The following is a 9,495-nucleotide window of genomic DNA, read 5'->3' on the forward strand; positions in this document are numbered from 1 at the left end:
CTCGGCGGGATTTCAGTTTCAACTCTGAACGTTCGGAGACGAAAAAAATCCCGCTAGACATGTTGTTCGATACGCTGACGCTTCCTTCAGCTCGCAGCCTATTACTCGTTTACTTGTTTCAGTCATTTGACTGCGGCCATGCTGGAGCACCGCCTTTAATCGAGCAAATCGACCCCGGGACTTATTCTTTGTAAGCCCAGTACTTATTCTATCGGTCTCTTTTGCCGAACCGCTAAGTGACGGGGACGTAAACACACCAGCATCGGTTGTCAAGCAATGCTAGAGGGACAAACACAGACACACAAACATATACACACACATGCACATATATATATATACATATATACGACAGGCTTCTTTCAGTTTCCGTCTACCAAGTCCACTCACAAGGCTTTGGTCGGCCCGAGGCTATAGCAGAAGACACTTGCCCAAGATGCCACGCAGTGGGACTGAACCCGGAAGCATGTGGTTCGTAAACCAGCTACTTACCACACAGCCACTCCTGCGCCTATGTATCACAAAAAAAAAAAGAGAAAGAAACTAAATCATATTTTTTTTTAATTGTGCTCAACACAGATAGATTATAATACTATGCTGCATCTATTATATAAAAATAAGTAGTTTATAACTTTCTACAATTCAAATTATTTCTGTAAAGTATGTAGAGAAAAAAAACCCCGTTATTTATAATATTTTGTGACTTAGCGTATAAAGCGTGCCAAAATATTTTTATTAGCTGTAAAGTGCACCGATTGTAAACGAGGTGAAAGGAAGCTGTTTTATAAAAGAACAAGAGTTTTCGCCTGTAACAGTTTAATCTTTGTTCTTTGTCTTCGACATCACAAGATTTGTGTCACTCGCAAGATTTGTGTCAACAATGTTTCGCTGCTGAACATCTCGACTATGTATGTATGTATGTTTCAGTGTGAAGAATTGTCAGCGTGTGCGTGCGTACGTGCGTGCGTGTGTGTGTGTTGGGGAGGGGTGCGCCTGGTGGGGGAGGGGGTGTGTGTGGTGTCATTTATTGCGCAGACTGTGTTCCTGTGTCTGTGTTTCTGTCTCGCTGCGCCCGTCAGTATATATATATGTGTGTACGTGTTTGTGTCTCTGTACGTACACTTCTATTTCTGTTTGCAAGCGCGCACGCGTGTGTGGTATGGGGCCATGTATTACGCAGTCTCTGTGTGTGTGTGTGTGTGTGTGTGTGTGTGTATATGTTTCTGTCTGTGTTTCTTATCTCACTGTGTCTATCAGTATGTCCGTATGTACGTGTGTGTGTGTGTGTGTGTATGTGTCTTTACGTACACGTGTATTTATGGCTGCGTGAGTACGCGCGCGCGTATGTGTTTGTGTTGTTGTTGTTGTTGTGTGTGTGTGTGTGATGGGCGTATATGCGCATGCGTGCGCATGTGTGTCTCTTGAGTGACAGTGCAGATATTCATTTCTGTATCAAGCTGTATGAGTGGGTGTCTATGTATAGATGCGTGTTTCTACGTGTGCGTCCGTGTGTGTGTATGCGCGTGTGTGTGTGTGTGTGTGTGTGTGTGTGTGGTGTGTGGGTGTGTGTGTGGGTGTAAGTCTACGCGCGTGTGTTTCTGTGTGGGGTGTGCGGTGAGGAGGGTGGTTTGTGTGTCACGGCGTCTTTATGTGCAGACATGTACTTTTGTATGTCTGCATGCCTGTATGTCTGCATGCCTGTATGTCTGTATGTCTGTTTGTCTGTATGTCTGTATGTCTGTATGTCCGCCTCGGCTATGTATGTTGACGTGTATGTTCGCTGTCTACGGCGGTATTTTTTTTTAGCATGTTTGAGTAAGTGCGCGCATATGCATGTGCATGCGTGCATGTGTGGTGTGTGTGTGTGTGTGTGCGCGCGTGCGTCTGTATGTGCGGGTGTGTAAGCGGGTGTGCGCATGCGCTTACGTCTGCGACTCCGTAATGACGAGGACGACGGCGTTGGTTGGAGACGTCTATGATGACAACATTGACGATGATGATAACGATGAATGGAAAACAAGACAAATCCAGTTGCTGCTGCTGCTGCTGTTGTTGCTGCTGCTGCAACTCCTGCTTCTGATGATGATGACGATGATGACGATGATGATGATAACGACGAAGACGACGAAAAAGATGGCGGCGAAGACGACGGCGATCATGATGACAACGACGACGGTAATGATGGTGATGATGATGATGATGATGATGAGCAGGAGGAGCTGGAGGACGAGGAAGGCTGGCGTCGATAACAAAGAGGAAATGAAAAACGAACCGTAACACAGCAGCACCAAACACTAAACGATTTCCTTTGCAGCCGCCACAGCCGAGTGTGTTAGTCACGTCGGGTGTGTTAGTCACGTATTAGCCTCGTCAACCAGCGAGTTTGCAGTCGCTTGTGGGCAGCCACCGCTCCAGGAAACTTCGTTCGCAAAGCCAACCCAATGATCTGGATCTGTGTGCCTATGTATATATATATATATATATATATATATATATATAATATATAATAATATAATATATATTATATATATATTTATAATATATATATATTATATATATATATATATATATATATATATATATATATATATATATATATATATATATATATTATATATATATATATATATATATATATATATATAGGCGCAGGCGTGGCTGTGTGGTAAGAAGCTTATATATATATATATATATATAACGGTTATCGATTGTGTTTCAAAATTCCTGATGTGAAATCGCGTGTTGAAACCGATATTCTTGTATTTCGGGACGGTCATTTTTTTTTCTGTCAAATAAACACACGCACTATATATCTATTTATTCACTCGTTTATTACTGTTCTTATTTTATTTTTAATTCATGTCGATTGTCCCGAAATTTTTCAACACACATCTGTGACCTCTTCAGCGACATTTTTCGTCTTCGTGTGTGTTCTTGCTTCACTTGAGAATGGATAAAATGCAGTAATACATACACGCACGCACGCACACATACACACATACACACACACACACACACACACACACACACATACACACACATGTATATGCGTATGCGTTTGTGTGGGTTTGTATGCATGTATGTATGCCAGATGTAGGCACTTCAACAGCCATGAATAAGGGATAGAGTCGAATGATTCTAGTGTCTCAAAGACTCTACGCTGTTTTCTTACTTCAGACAGTACAGCTCTGTTTATTAAAAGTTGTTGGCACATCCCCACACTCCCTTCTTTCCACCAGCCTGTTCATCAATCACAATGTTGTCCGACTCACAATGGTCCTGGAGAAATTCGTTGAGTCAACTTTTTTTTTTTTTTTCTCTAGTTTCAGCTCAGAGCTGCGGCCATGCTGATGCACCACCGTTAAGATGTGAAGCCGCCGCACGCCTAGGACCCGCGCGGCGGCTGCTGTGACGGCCCGTAAGCGTCGGTCTCAGTCTAATATTTGCGCCGCGACCAATGCGGAAGGCCGACCGTATCGTCGCGACCGGAAGGGACGAGCGCGGGTGCGCCGCCTCGGATCCGGCCGAGCGGACGCCGCGCGAAGACACGACGGCTGCCGAACGTCGTTTTCGAGCCCAACGCTCGGGTGCGACCTGCGATTGCGGCTTCGGTTGCATTAAGTACAAACTTGTGTACAGTTTGTACTTAATGCTTAGACAAGCAACGGGTCTGTATTTTCCTGCTATCTCGGTGATTTCATTTTTGACAAGATTTGTCCTTGCTGAAGCAAGCCAATTTGGTATATCAGTCTGACCTTCCATAGTCCTTTTGAACATACATTTCAACTGGTTTCTATAAAATGTCAACTTGCTACTATTAAGTCTCTTCCAGGTGCCTTCCCATTTTCAAATTTGTCTACCACTATAGCGAAAGTTTCTGTATCAAGTTTGTATGTTTTATTGTTAGTGTTCGTGCAGTATTTTCTCTCAGTTATATTTAACCATGGTGCATTCTGATTGAAATCCCTGTTTTCGTTCCAAATTTTTTGACCAGAATGATTGTAGATCTTCTTGAGAGGGAGCTTTCTTAATAGTAATGTTTTCCTTCCCCACTTTTTTGAATAATGCTTGTAGATTGGAAACAAACTTGCGATTGATACTAGCTCGTTCAAAAATTCCCTCACATGCACATGCACACGCTCTGATACATATAAAAAAAAGATGCATGCATATGCTTTTATGTACGTGTATATGAAAGATAATGTGTGGTGTGTGAGAGAGAGAGAGAGAGAAAGCGAGTGAGTACCACTCACACATGCATGCAAAAAATTACATACATGACAACACACACCTTCACTCTCTCTCTCTCTCTCTCTCTCTCTCCGCACACGCACACACAGACACGTCCACTTTATATATATGTACATATATCTTTCCCTTTCTCCTCTCTTTCACTTTCTGCTCTCACTTCAAAGCAAACGTCGCCTTTTCCCTTTCTCCTCTCTTTCAATTTCTGCTCGCTTCAAAACATAAAGAAATGAAAAAAATTTTTACGGAAATTCACGAACAATCACATGATACCATATGATCGAGTTGACAACTTTGCTGCTTCAAACGAAAGAATGCCATAAAATAACTTCCTTTGGCACACACACATGCGCGCGCAGAAACACACACACTCACACTCACACACATACACACACACACACATACATACATACACACACAAATGCACACACACATACACACTCTAGGTAAAACATCTGCACGAATTATGTTATTGCTTGCTGTGTCCACGCGCAAAATTACAGCTCAAATCCAACTGAAATGACCTTTTTTATATTCTGTAATTTGTGCTTGTGATGAGCGTATATAAAAACCTGATCTTCGATATAAACTTAAAAGGAAGTTTTTCCAGAAATCCTGACCTTTACCCGTTCTTTCTAGCATGTCCGAGGTGGCATTTGCGCCCCCACTTCCGCCTTAGTTTTCCCTAAATTTCTTCCGATTCCTATGTTTTCGATGCAGGAGATTAGGATTCCACCCAAAAAACACGCTCTCAATATTTTAGTTTTCTCCCTCCCCACCTCAATTTCTTCATTTCTTTTACTTTTTTCCAATTTTTTTTTCTTGAAAATCCACGGGGAAAAAACAAAGAGTACGAATCTTTAAGACTTTTCTTCTCTCTTTTTTTCTTAAAGAAACGCTAAAATCTCCTTCCCCAACACCCATCATTTCACCACTTTCAAAAAGCTACAAATTCCCAATGTTTCACTTTTAGCTTTTTGGAAAGCGAGGAAATTTCTTCAGAAATAATGTCGTTTACTTGCTGTTTCTAGCATGTCGGGTTTTCAGGTAGTGGTGGTCTGGTATTTTTTACGTCTGCTATTTCAGTACAATTCTACGCATGCGTGAAACATCAGGCGAAAGTGAAACATTGGGAGATTTTAGCTCTTTGAAAGCGGGTAGGTGATAGATGGGCGAGGTGGGAGAAAGGGCATTGAGTGTTTCTTTAAGAAAAATTAAACTTTAAAAAATATATATATATTTTCCAGATTCGTAATCTCCGTATTTTTTCTACGTGGCTAAAAAAAATCGAAAAGATGTTACAAATTGAGAAATTGAGAAATTGCGGGGGGACAAGGGCGGGGAGATTCAAATTTTGAAAACGTAATTTCTGGGCAAAATCGTATAAACCCCCCTTTTATATGACGAATCAATACATAGTCTGTGATACTTCTTAAGAGCAGAAAGCACTTCCATGCAAACCCATGCAAATTGTACCCTACTCCCTTCACTTTCAGGAACAAATAATACAATGAGGTTGTAGGTCATAACACCCGGGCAACGCCAGGGTGCATTGCTACTGTGCATATGTATACACACACACACATATATACATATATATATATATATATATATAAAATTAGAAAAAAAACACCTTTAATCAATCCAAAAGGAACAATTAAATTACACCATCTAGAAAATTACATATAATAGAAATATTAAAATTAAAATAACAATAAAATATCAATGATTAAGTAAATTGCAAAATAATAATAAAAACGTATATAATTGGTACATATAATCATTGATATTTTTTGTTATTTTTATTTTAATATTTCTATTATATGTAATTTTCTAGATGGTGTAATTTAATTGTTCATTTTGAATTGATAAAAGGTGGTTATTTCCTAATGATATTATATTTATAAAATATTTATATATATATAATATATATATTATATTGCGTGAAATTTGATTTGTATTTCTAAATTGAATTTTTTTCCCTGTAAGTTTGGATATATTCCCTCAAATAATATATATATATATATATATATATATATATATATATATATATATATATATATATTATATATATATATATATATATATATATATATATATAGGAGTGGCTGTGTGGTAAGTAGTTTCTTACCAACCACATGGTTCCGGGTTCAGTTCCCACTGCGTGGCACCTTGGGCAAGTGTCTTCTACTAAAGCCTCGGGCCGACCAAAGCCTTGTGAGTGGATTTGGTAGACGGGAACTGAAAGAAGCCCGTCGTATATATATATATATATATATGTGTGTGTGTGTGTGTGTGTGTGGTGTGTGTGTGTGTGTATGTGTATGTGTGTGTGTATATGTTTGTGTGTCTGTGTTTGTCACCCCAACATCGCTTGACAACCGATGCTGGTGTGTTTGCATCCACGTAACTTAGCCCCATAACTTAGCGGTTCGGCAAAAGAGACCGATAGAATAAGTACTAGGCTTACAAAGAATAAGTCCTGGGGTCGATTTGCTCGACTAAAGGCGGTGCTGCAGCATGGCCGCAGTCAAATGATTGAAAACAAGATAAAAGAGTAAAAGAGTATATATAATATATATATATATAATTATATATATATATATATATATGCATAAATGCGATACATATGAAAAAACAGACAAGTAGATATATAGATAAAGAGAGAGAGGGGGAGACGGACAGAGAGGCAGAGACAGACTGACAGACAGTTATGCATACATATATACGTGTATACAAACACACTGGCGTGCGTACATACTTACATGTAGAATTAACATGAATCAAAAGCACAGGTATTTGATAGAGGTATAGAGTTAAATATACCTAGTGATATAATTCCTATATACTCTAGAACGCCGCCATTGCTCTGAGTTTTCTATCTGCCTTACATAAATCACTCGATGGACGATGTATGACAAGAGCCTAATTTTTTTAATAATAATGCGGTTCATTCTTTAAGTATGTATTTATCACCCCGATCTCTCCCATTGTCTGCAGTAATGCAAATATGAAACTCTGAGTAGCAATGTTCTCGACTAGACATTCTCGAACATTGGTTTGCATTTACTTTGCAGACGTGCCGTGCGTTTTTAAGGCATATTTAAGGCATATTATTGAAGGCATATTATTTAGGCATATTTAAGGCATATTTATTTAAAGCATATTAAGGCATATTTAAGGCATACATAAGGCATATTATTAAGGCATATTAAGGCATATTTAAGGCATATTTAAGGCATATTTAAGGCATACTTAAGCCATATTATTAAGGCATATTAAGGTATATTTAAGGCATATTTAAGGCATACTTAAGGCATATTATTAAGGCATATTAAGGCATATTTAAGGCATATTTAAGGCATATTTAAGGCATACTTAAGCCATATTATTAAGGCATATTAAGGTATATTTAAGGCATATTTAAGGCATACTTAAGGCATATTATTAAGGCATATTAAGGCATATTTAAGGCATACTTAAGCCATATTATTAAGGCATATTAAGGCATATTTAAGGCATGCTTGAGGCATATTAAGGCATATTTAAGGCATACTTAAGGCATATTAAGGCATATTTTTAAGGCATATTTTTAAGGCATATTAAGGCATATTTAAGGCATATTTAAGGCATATTATTAAGGCATATTAAGGCATATTTAAAGCATATTATTAAGGCATATTATTAAGGCATATTTAAGGCATATTATTAAGGCATATTAAGGCATATTTAAAGCATACTTAAGGCATATTAAGGCATATTTAAGGCATACGTAAGGCATATTAAGGCATATTTTTAAGGCATATTAAGGCATATTTAAGGCATACTTAAGGCATATTTAAGGCATATTTAAGGCATATTATTAAGGCATATTAAGGCATATTTAAAGCATATTATTAAGGCATATTATTAAGGCATATTTAAGGCATATTATTAAGGCATATTATTAAGGCATATTTAAGGCATATTTTGCGAACTTTGGAGTCATTAATGTATCGCGAACAGTGTTTGTGTCTTTGTATTTGCGGTAAAATACAAATGCGTGCATCAATCTTTCAAACAAGTCAATACTTGTAAACTTACTTGTTTAGAAATGTGAAAGCTGAAACAGAACTGATAGTGTGTTGTAACATTTTTAGTATCTTGTTCATTGCGACCAGGATCGAAAAAAAGTGTTAAAATGGCTGCTCTAGGCTATACCAAGGCTATGTCGATATATACACAAAAAACAATACACGTACACACACACACATAGACAAAAAATTACATATGCACACAGATACACACACACACACACACACAAACTTACACATGCACACATATGCGTATATCATACTTGTATGTGTGTGTGTGTGTGTGTAATTGTGTGCCTGTGTGTGTATATGTGCGTTTGTATATGTAAGTGGAAAACTCAACACATGATTACACAGAGATAGGCAAGAGTGTACATATAAACACATGCAAATGCGTGTGTGCATATATATATGTGTGTGTGTGTGTGTGTGTGTATGTGTGTGTATGTATGTACGTATCTCTTACTCTTCTTCATTCTTTCACTATCTTTCTCTCCCCCCCTCACACACACACACACACACACACACAAACACACACACACACACACACAAGAAAATTCTCTCTCTTTCTTGCACTAGTTCCCACATTCATACATGTATAATCTGGTTATGTCTATGCATGTATGGGCGGGAGCTGCTGCTGCTGCTGCTGCTGATGTTGATGATGATGATGATGATGATGAACTATTTCTTTGCGCGTGAGTATGTGTGTGTGTACGTGTGTATGTGCGTGTGTATGCATGCGTGTGTGTGTATGTCTGTGTGCATGCATATATATATGTGTGTGTGTGTGTGTGTGTGCATGTGTGTGTGTGTGTGTGCATGCATATGCTGTGTGTGTGTGTGTGTATGTATGCAAGCGTGTGTGTGCGTGTGCATGCGTGTGTCTGTGTGTGTGTGTATGTATGCATGCGTGTGTGTGCGTGTGCATGCGTGTGTCTGTGTGTGTGTGTATGTATGCATGCGTGTGTGTGCGTGTGCATGCGTGTGTCTGTGTGTGTGTGTATGTATGCAAGCGTGTGTGTGCGTGTGCATGCGTGTGTCTGTGTGTGTGTGTGTATGCATGCGTGTGTGTGCGTGTGCATGCGTGTGTGTGTGTGTGTGTCTGTGTGCATGCGTGTATGTGTGTGTCTGTGTGCATGCATGCGTGTATGTGTGTGTCTGTGTGCATGCATAT

This window comes from Octopus sinensis, linkage group LG6 (assembly GCF_006345805.1).
Source record: "Octopus sinensis linkage group LG6, ASM634580v1, whole genome shotgun sequence".
NCBI classification, from domain to species: Eukaryota; Metazoa; Mollusca; class Cephalopoda; order Octopoda; family Octopodidae; genus Octopus; species Octopus sinensis.